Source organism: Urtica dioica, chromosome 8, assembly GCF_054948205.1.
Source record: "Urtica dioica subsp. dioica isolate 48M chromosome 8, U.dioica_male_clone48M_v1_H2, whole genome shotgun sequence".
Lineage (NCBI taxonomy): Eukaryota > Viridiplantae > Streptophyta > Magnoliopsida > Rosales > Urticaceae > Urtica > Urtica dioica.
The window spans coordinates 30,526,920-30,538,417 of record NC_142763.1 but is presented as its reverse complement, the minus strand read 5'-3'; positions in this window follow the sequence as shown (position 1 = coordinate 30,538,417).

Sequence of the window (11,498 nt, the reverse complement as noted above, 5' to 3'; positions counted from 1 at the left end):
GTTTTTCCTCCTGGTTCGCAAGTTTTCTATCTTTCTTTAGGGTTTGAATGTTTTCTATTTTTTTACTCTCCATATCAGGATTTAAAATTGTTGTTTAATTCAAGTATTTGGTTCACTCCCTCTTTGATATTTTCGTTGTTCCTGGTTTGGTTTCGTGATATATTTTCCACTGTCTGGTTTGATTTGAAAGCATGGAATTAATGTTCGATCGTAATTTTCCTTCAGGTTTTACTCATTTTCTTTTCACTCTGATAGATTTAGAGGGTCAAGGTTATTCTTGGTTTGATTCCTAACTGATTTTAGTTTGAACTGCGATTTCTCATTGCTCATTGTTGTTTGTCATTTTTGGAAGCGAATTTTGTTTTTGCTATGTAAATTTTTTTTTGTCTCATGTGACTGGTTTTGTTGCTTTGTTTTAAAGAAGAAAAAAAAAACGCTTGATGTATTAAAGAATTAAGAACTAGGTTTTGAATCTTTTTTTAGTTTTTTCTCCGAATTTAAAATTATTGTTCAATTTTATTAAATTATTCGTAGTTTTTGGTTTGGTGGTTCTTGAATTCGTGTTCACAATTCAGATACAACTTATAATAAGTATCAAATAGATTTGCTGTGTCTTTTAAGAATTGAGATTGTAGTGTGTGGATAAGAAAAGCAATGCATGAGTTTTTCGTGTATCTCTGTTTATGTGTCTGTGTCTATAATGCTATGTATGTATATATATACATAGAAGTCCTTTTTTGTCACTATTACTGCCAGATAGAAGCAAAGTTGGATTTCAAAAATCTAAATGATTTAGATACACACATTTCTTAGTTCGTCTTGAGCCATAAAGAGATTAACTTTTTACTTTGGTGAATGTTTTTAGGCTTATACTTGTATGGGGTCTTGTTTTTATATTACTCTGAGTTTGAATTTTTATGTTGTTAGCTTTGAAGTTTGTCTTTCACACCTCCCTATTTGGTCTGGCTCAGTACGTAGTTAGTATTACTCTTTTGTAGTTATTTCCAGTGCCTGTGGGTGTGTGATTGCAGGGGCTTGTAGGTTGCAGCACATTCTACTCACTGGTCGCTACAAGCTTCAATTAAATTGTGTTATAGTGATTACGTGAATAACTTTGTGTATGAAACTAAGGATCTATTAATATTATAATATTATTAAAATGAATTGCATGAATGATTTTGCTTCGGTAATTTATCTGTTATAATTACAGTGGATGCACAGAGGCAAACCAATCAAGTTTTTAAAATACCATTTTCCGTGAATGAATGACCTGGTGTCGTCTCGTCCTTCAACATCTTAATGGTGTAGTTTCTTGTTTTCTAATAAATCCTTATTAACCAATTGTGTAGCACGTGTTACTATCTAGTATATATATATATATATATATATATATATATATATATATATATATATATATATATATATATATAAAGGCAACTTGTGTCAGAACTCAACGGCATAGACATGAAAGGAATGGCTTCCGTGTAAACCTGGCTTAGCGGTATACACCGCACGTCCCGCTACCGCCTCCGCCTGGACTCCCGTTATTTGACCAAACGGGAGTCCCATCCCGTTACTTAACGGGACGGTAGCGGGACCCGCCTAACGGGATTCGGACCCCGTTAGGCTTAAAAAAAAGAAAAAAAATTTAAAAAAAAAGTTTTAAAAGATTTTAAATAATTATATAGAAAGATTTAATTGAAAGGATTTTAAACTAAATGAGTAGAAAGAAATAATAAAGAAGAATGTCAATTTAAAAATGGGCCTCCTAAAAAACCTCACCGACCCTTAAAGGGTGCGACGGCGAGAAAAAAGAGCACCCCTTATCTCGTTAATTATTTGAAAAATTATCCCGGACAAGGGCCGGGATATCTCTTAGTTATACAAGTTAGACTAAGCATTGATGTTTACATTTGCGAAATCAACTTCAAAATCGTCAAGAATATCAAAGCACATGAATGTTTCTTGTGCTCGATTTCTATGTTGAATCCAATCCTTACCGCATATCAATGCTTCGACCATCTCCGGTTTCAAGCTACATCTTCTATCGTCGATGATGCGGCCCGCGCTACTAAAAGCCGCCTCAGATGACACGGTTGAAATAGAGATGGTGATGATGTATTGTGCCATAGATGACAAGATCGGGAACCTCCTTGCGTTCTGTCTCCACCAAACCAAGAGGTCGATGGCTTCGTCATCCGGTTTGACCCACTTGTTCCGATCGTACTCTTGTATCTCGGGATGGGACCGTGTGTCGCCTGGGCTCGACCTCGGTTGACTTGTCCTACCTTCTTGTTGTTGAGGAGATGGGCTATAAGCAGGCACGTTGATGAACACATTCGTGTATTGGTGTCTTCTTGGATACTGCGTCTGTGATTGATTTGGTTGTGTTCGATATTGCAGTAGGAGTTTCGGTTCGTATACCCTGAAAAGATCATAAAAATCTTGCACGATCCTCGCAAGATCAAGTGCAACGTAATCTTGGTCCTCGAAATGATTTCTAATGTATTTAAGAAACTTTTTTAATCCACCGATTTTACATCGGCAGTCTAGAATGGCTCCAAAACCGTATAATAATGGAACATTTCCAGCCTCCCAATATTTTAAAAACTTGGCTCTCATTGCTTGAATACAATCTTAAAAAATTGTTTCGTTTTTATATTTATCAAAATGCACAGCAATTGCGGTCATAGTATGAAGACCGAGAAAAGAAGTAGGAGTGTAAACAACGGAAAGATAACAAGTTTCTTTGTAAAAGAACGTCAAGAAAAGAAACAAATTATTCAGCCATCTTAATATCATATTTGGTGATAGCGTCATCGCCATGTTCACTGTTAATGTAAGAAACAATAACATTGACATAATGCTCGGATAAAAAGTTGGTCAACATAAGAAAGGTAGAATTCCACATAATTTTGTTATCTAGATGAAACGTGCGCTCTTAAAGACCGTTGTGTCTAAGGCGTCTCTTAAGCTCGTCTACTCTACTGGTTGAACTATTGATCCAACTAATGTAATTCCTAATTTTGTTGATGGATGGGTCATAACTAGCGGCTCTAGCTTGAACTATAAGGTTTATGATATGGGTAGCACATTGTTGATGAAAAAGGGTATCGTCACAATGAAGTCTATCCTTTAACTCTCTAACCATGGCGTTGTTGCTTGTGGCGTTATCTAAGGTTACGTATATAATCCTATCGGTCAAACCCCACTCAGCTATAACACTAACTATGATATCTAAGATGTTTTGACTAGTGTGAGAACCTTCTATCATCCTAAAGGCTATTATACGTTTGTTGAGGTTCCAATCGTCGTCTATATTATGCACTACAACACTCATGAAATCCATCTTTGATTGACAAGTCCATATATTCGAGGTTAAGGCTACACTATACCTACCAGATGATATTGTGGCTTTCATTTGTTCATTTTCTCCTAAAAACCATTTTAGGATATCGGATCTCAAGGCTTTCCTAGACATGATTTGAACGTTTGGAATTATAGAACTGATAAATCTAACAAAGCCTTGAGATTCGATATGACTAAAAGATTGATCGGTGGAAACAAAATATTCTACTAAATCGCGTCTAAAGAGACAGGATCGATGTGACTTACAGTGCTTGACGAGGCTCCAGATTGCGTCCCCTGGCAGTGCCTGTGATGACTCCACAAGAGCGACGTCCCGACTCTTATGTTGTGAGCGCTGAAGATTTTGCCACAATTGTGATATTTTTGACCTTTTCGTTGTTCGAAATCACCTCTTCAAACCACGTCCACACAACGGACCTAGCACGACGCCGTGGTTGTTGTTGTGATTGTTGAGGTGGTTGTTATTGTTGAGGTGGTGGGTGCTCGTCGTTGTCGTCGTTGTTGTGTCTCCTCTTGTTGTTCATGTTGTCGAGGGCATGGAACTCTAACGGCAGGATCGACTTGACTTTGACTTCGACGTTGAGGTGGTGGTGGTGGTAGGTCTTCTTCTTCCTCCTCCTCCTCTTCTTCATTTGGATTTTGGGTTTCATCGTCATCTTCTTCTTCATTTGAATTTTGGGATTCACGCATATGTTGTTCGTATTCTTGAAATGCTTCATAAGCCACTTCGGATGGCGGAATTTGAGCTTGATACGCTTGCTCGGGATCCATTTGAGGGTAGTATGGTACTTGGGTGTTTGGAATTTCAACGAATTCAGAATGGCCGAAAGTAGGAGCAACATAATTTGGATCGAAACTGTATTCAGTGTTTAGGTCGGGGTGTTTTGAGACAAGTGCAACCAATTTTCTTCAAATCGGTGCATTTGTTGACCTAGGGAAGCTCTTCCCCTTCGACCTCCTCGGTTGTGGGATGAGGATGCCATGAAAAATTGAGATTGAGAGAGTTTGAGAAAGTTTGAGAGAGTTTAGGAGAAATGTGTGAAGAAAATGAATGAAATGAGGGGTATTTATAGATTTTAGAAATAAATTGGTTAAAAAAAAAATTATCCGAAATAGCCACCAACGGCTCTTTTAAAACGGTTAAAATTAAAACAGCTATTTTTTCGGTCGTTGGATCTTCGGCCAGAATTTAAAAAAAAATTCTCGTCCGGGACTAACGGGATCACCGTGTCCCGTTAGTCCCGTTAACGGGACTTCCGTCCCGTCCAGTCATAGTAGCGGGACTCCCGCTCCCGCTCCTGTGCCTAACGGTAGCGGGGATTCCGTCCCGTCCCGCTACCGTTAGGCTAGGTTTACTTCCGTGCACTTCCTGCTGGTTCCGTGTGTTGACTTGAAGAGATTCCTTCCATTCATCTTCTCCCATGGAAAGCTTCCTTCCACAAACGTTTTGCGGCCGGAAGGAACCGGAATTTCGTCGTCCTTCCGTACCATAAGCACAAGTTTAGTCGCGGACAAATTGAGGAAATGAAATGAAATTGATTCATTAAACTTAACATTCTTATGTTTGGTTTATATTCAAATGGTGGAATTATGATTCCATGGAATAATCATTACCTCTGTTAAACTTTCAAAGGCAACACAAAAAATAAATAAATAAAAGAATTACTTTCAAAATCTAAACAAAATTTTAATGACGATAAAAACAAATAAAAAAAAACAGATTTAAAAAGAAAAAAAAATTGAACCTCTATTTTACAAAAAAAAAAAAAAAGATTATTTACAGCAATGTCCCTTGAACTCATGCACGTTTAACACTATGTCCCCTCAATTTGAAAATCGTATACAGCCAACCTTAAAATCTTGCATCGTAGCAAACTCAGGCCTTCTGTCACATATTCTTGATGGACGTTGGGTGTGTGGTCACGTTTTAGCACGTGACAAAGGAAAGTATCAAAATGCCCTTAACATTAAAGAGAAGTTAAAAAAACCTTAGTTCATCTTCTTCTTCAATCTTCTTTTTGGAACTCGTCTGCAACTAGAGTCTTCGAGAGAGCCAAATACTTCCGGCAAGAGTTTTTTTGGAAGAGAGAGCAAGCGGTGCAGAGTCCCCAGCACTCGACCTTGTGATCGTCTTCTCTGATCTTACATAAGTGTCGAGAACCGGCGGAGAGGGAAATGAATCGGGTTTTGATCGGCGGGTTGTTGTTTCCGTTGACTATTTTGCCGAAGCAATTCAACTCTCCGGTGAGCTCCGAAATGGCGCAAAGAGAGGATTTGGAAGCGGCGAGCAAAGAGTGATGAGATTTTGGTCGGGATTTTCAGATCGCCAGAGTTTGGTCCAAAGAAGAGTAGACCGTCGTCTCTTGTATCGCCGCAGGTGAATCCGTATCCGGCGACGATGTTCTTGAAGGTCGTGGTTTGGTTCCGTGTCAGGGTTTCGGCGGTGATTTGGTTCAGGGTTTTGACTATTTTCCAACAGTCAATGGTGCCGTAATTGTTCTCGGACTAGTACGGCCCTTTGATCGCGCACAAGTGGGACTTCCCAGCAGCGATGGCGGAGTACGCAGTGGCTCTGAACTCCTCAGGGACAACGAGATCGTCGGAGGCTTCGGTACGGGGTCCATCAGAACGCTTGAGAGATGTTCGACGAAATGCCGCAGAGAAAACCTTCACCGCCGGAGAGCGCGAATATGGCGGGAATTTTGCCGAGGTTTTGATCGGGGTCCAGCAAAACGCCTGAGACATTTTCGACGACACCGCTGAAAGCTTCTCTCTCCTTGGCCGTCTTCGCCGTCACCAACGGAGGAAGCCACGCATTGTAAAAATACATTTTTTCTGATCCTGATTTCGAAACCTAGCAATCGAAAAAGAGGAATAGAAGCTCATTCGCTACTGAATGAATGAAAGGTTGGGACTCTGAGATAGTTTAAGTAGTTTTTGTTTTCTTTTATATCAAAAAATGAAAGTATTATAGTCTATTGTTATTTATTTATTTCTTTGATATTATGACATTTTTAAACAACAATTAAAAAAAATGATATAAAATAAAGAAGAAAAGGAAAAAAAAATACATTTTTACCCTTGTTTGTTTAACACCGTCAGATAAATTTTGACGGAAGGACTATGTTTGTTACAATGCAAGATTTTAAGGTTGGTTGTGTACGATTTTCAAATGGAGGAGGCATAATGTTACACGTGCAGGAGTTCAAAGGGCATTGCTGTAAATAATCCAAAAAAAAAAAAAAAACTTCATTCTTGTTGAAAAAAAAAAAAACACACACACACAAACACCATTTAACTCGGGCTTAAAAATTCTGCAATAGATCTTTCATTTATTATTAAAAAAAAAAAAAAAACATTAATGTTGTTGCGATTCGGGCTTCCTCGTCCTAGAACACGAAGGAAACATTTTTGTGGAGCATAGTTGTTTCAAGCAAAGATTGAAATTCCGCGGATTACAGTCGAAAACCGGATCGGAAATCATTTTTCTAGAGTCCCGGTACTGGTGTGTACAAAATCGGAATTTTTCTTGGATTCCGAGGAAACTGTTCCGGTTTTCGACGTTTTCCGTGGAATCCTTTCACTTTCCGGTTGTCTTTGGGAAAATTCTAACGCATTCCGACGGAAACTTACCTGTAAGTGGTCAAATACTGGTAATTCTTAAAATTTGATGATATTTAGTGTTTTTCACGAAATTTGTCATTAGTTTTTTATGATTTAGTTCAAATTCTTACTTTCTAACTTCATTATTGTGTTTAACTAGAGTTTGTATTCGATTTTTTTGTTACATCCGAAAATAGGGTTTAGATTTGAATGTGTTTTTGAGTTTTTTTTGTAAAATTAATTGTAGAACATGAATTTTTATATATAATTAGTTGATTTTTAACATGAATATTATCATTATTTTGATTTTGTACTTTGTATTGAACTATGTCATTAAGTTTGTGCTGGATTCTTGTTGAACTATTATTGTAGACTTTTTTTCATTTTTATTCTATGTTATGTCTTATTTTTTTTAAATATTTATTCACTACATTCCTCTCGATAAGTACGATATTTGACGGTAATAATGAAAGATTAGATGTCAATCTTTATATATATAAAAATTAAGTCAATCTCCAAGGCTGAATTTTGGGAACATGAATGTTGGCAGTCAACAAGAATACTAGATAAGATTTAAAATGTTGTTTTGAAAATCTCATCGAAATTGGAATTTCACCGGTCATCATCGTCGGTAAAAAAAAAATTGGTCGACAACTTCTTTAACTAATTTCACCAATCCCTTGAAAATAATTTAAATATGAGAAATTTGATAAATGCTACACCATAAAGTCTTTCGTGTCAAACAAGGTTTGAAATTCCAGGGAAACCAGACGGAAACCAATCAGGAAACCATTATTTTCAAAGTCTCGATACTGGTATGTACAAAAACTTTCACCTTTCTTATTTTTCTTGGATTCCAAGGAAACTGTTCCGGTTTCCGGTGTTTTCCGGGGAATCCGTCCACTTTCCGGTTGTCTTTAGGCAAATTTTCACGCATTCCTACGGAAATTTATCGGTAAGTGGTCAAATACCGACAATTCTTAAAATATGGGGTAATTAAGCTAAATGGCCTCCCGAAAATAAGCAATTGTTTTTTAGCCCACATTATGTTAATTTATGGTTAATAGCCAATTGGATTTATTAACAGTCAAAAGTAGACAGGATTGCCCTGTGTTATTCCCGCCCATTTTGTGATCACGGGTATTTAGAAAATCAGCTGTAATATTCGGTCATTAATTCATTAATTTATGGTCATCATAACTATCGCGTTATTTCTGGAAGCAAATTAAAATTCATTAATTTGTTGCTCCTTACTCTCTCCACAACCCACCCTCTCCTCCGAAGCCACCACACCACTCCACCAACACCCTCCTCCTGCTCTCTCCGCCTCCTCGCTGCCGTCATCCTCGCCGATGACGATGACGAAGACGACGGAGAAGAACAAATCTCCGTCGGCGGAGAGAGTTACGCGTACTTTGATGATCGGAGGACCAGGAAATTCTCGGATCTCCTTGGATTCCCACCACCAGGGACTGATCTCGATCGATTGGCCCGCTCGTCGTCCACGCTGAGAGGCAGATCTGCCACGAAGAACAGCCTCGTCACCGGTAAAATCTCCGGCGCCTCTCACTTCGTCCTCCTCTCCGCGATCTGCCACGAAGAACAGCCTCGTCGCCGGGAAAAACTCCGGCGCCTCTCACTTCGTCCTCCTCTCCGCGATCTGCGTCCAAAGGTCCCAATCGGAATCATGGACTCCGCGAAGAATAGTTTTTTTTTTTTTTTGTTGTTGCTCACATTAATAGTATGTTCATGTAAATAGAAAACATATTTACCGTATATTCGTGTAAATACGAAGCATATTTACAGTATATTCATTGTAAATACAAAGCATATTTACAGTATATACACTGTAAATACAAAGCATATTTACAGTATATTCGTGTAACTAAACTGAAAAAAAATTCTGGAAATTATGAATATATGGAAGACTAAATAATATTACTAAATGAAGAATATATTTACAAATTTTATCCATAATGAATTGCCACGAAAATATAAACTAATTACCTAAAGTCAACGCTAAAAACTTCCAAATACATAACAATAAATGGGCTGAGAACTTTCAAAATCTGCAGGAAATTTCAAATTTCAAATTTGAAAACTTCCCTATTCGATTTCATTATTTAATTCGAAATTTGAAAAAAAAACGGTCTAATTAATAAAATCTGCCGAATTAAATAAGGGCAAAAGTGTAAACCTAATTTAATTAATAAGCTGTCACGTAAGCAATATGGATATTTACAGGAAATTAACGAAAGGTTGGCTAAAAAAAATTGTTAGTGTTTAAGATGACTACGCAGCCAATTATTTGTAAAATATGATGATATTTAGTATTCTTCGCGAAATTTGTCATTAATTTTTTATGATTTAGTTCAAATTCTTAATTTCTAACTTCATTATTGTGTTTAATTGGAGTTTGTATCCAATTTTTTTCAATTTTTTTGTTACATTAGAAAATAGGATTTAGATTTAAATGTGTTTTTGACTTTTTTTTGTTAAATTAGTTGTAGAATATGAAATTTTATGTACAATTAGTTGATTTTTAACATGAAGATCATCATTATTTTGATTTTATACTTTGTATTGAACTATGTTATTAAGTTTGCGTTTGATTTTTGTTGAGCTATTATTGCAGATTTTTTTCCATTTTTATCCTATGTTATGAATGAAATTTTTTAAAAATATTTATTCATCATTCCTCTTGGTAAGTACGGTATTTGACGGTTCCTCGACGGTAATGGTATTCTCAACGGTAAAGTTTTCCTTTTCCTTTTCTACTTTCCATGGTATTCCTTTCGAATACCAGTGGTTACCGGTAAATTATGAACTTCGGAACGGTAACGGTAACGATATTTCGATCCTTGGATGAAACACATACCGTGTTGAAGTGACCGAGGACAATGGAGGCGGGGAGCAGTCGATGGCAATGAAGAAAGAATTAATCGATGGCGATGGAGGCAAAATCGGTCGATAGTTGTGGGTGAGCAAGGACGAAGCAGCATGACGATGGTGTAAACAGTATTCGACAATGACGATGACGATGGAAAGCAACGGTCGATGACCCTATCAACAGCGGCAGATGATTTTCTTCAAGAGATCTCTTCTTCAAACCCTAATGTTCGGAAGAGAGAGAAAATTATATTAAGTCAAAATGTTGTCTATTTCAGGGTATAATTTCGTCATTTTAGTTACACAGAGGGTATAATTTCGTCATTTTAGTTAAACAGGGGGTATGAACTCGACATTTTTGAAAATCGGGGGTTAAACTCGACATTTCACTAAAACACAGGGTATAAATGTGTTATTTTTCCTTTTGTTTTTATTTAAGGGTAAGTTAGACTTTTCAAATGGGTGTGTGTAGGGTTTTATAGATAATTGGTACATAAGTGTCTTTCATCTATCTTTATATTTTATATTTTCTCTCAATTTCTAGGTTTTTAAAATCGGAGAAAGTTTTGACCAAGTGTTCAAGTTTCAACCAAGTGATTTTTGTCCAATTTTTAGTATTTTTTTTATGAGTTTGTTCAGCTTCTTGTGTTCTATACCAATATTCTGTGGTATTCGACCAATTCACTATGTTGGGTGTTTTGACTAATTTACTTTGATTTTCGACTAATGTTCTTCTATTTTCGACCAATTAAATAATTACACTGACTTGTGTTTGATTAATATTTACAGAGCTATGAGTTGTTACTGGCGCATTTCAAGCATTACGATGGTCATATTATATACAGGACATCGCACATACTGCATGACATTATTGCATTGTTTACATCCAAATGACTTTCAAAGAGTGTTGAAGGAAGCCCATTTGAAGCCGTGTTAACGCTTCCAGGTGTTCAGTTCTCGGGAAAACTCATTGACCAAATGCTTCAGAGACGGGCATTATGCATTTATGTCATCAAGCATATTGAGTAAATGATGATGAAAAGAGAGTTTGATCATATTAAAGACGAAAATATGATACAATTTAGACAAAAATGGGCTGTAGACATTTTCAACCGGTTTGTGATGCCTTGGAAAAAAAAAATACGTGTTGTAGTACTTCACATTTTGTAACTTTGTCCCTGAATTGAATATGAATATGGTCATTTTTCACTTTGAATATTAATGTGTTGATTTTTCATTTTAGATTCTCAAAAATAGTCTTGATGATTACAATAGAATGAAGTACTTCATCATACATAATACTGATAAAAAAAGAAAAATGAAACTTAAACTCGAACAGTACACGACCCATTATTATGGGCCCGATAACCGCAATTGCTCCATTTGCGGTGGATCACACAATAGTCGTTTGATCTTCGGTCTTCCTCCGTTACTCTTTTTCTTTGGACGACCGGCTGGTACGCTGTCAACTGGCACCTTCACCTCCATGTTCATCAGCGATTCTGGAGCATTCCACTTGCTTTCGAGACCACAAGTATAGAAAACATCCGTGTAAACAACATATGTTCACCATTGGACCTATTTTATTTTCACAAATAAAGTCATGGTCAATTGGTCTAAACTTGGATCAGATTGAT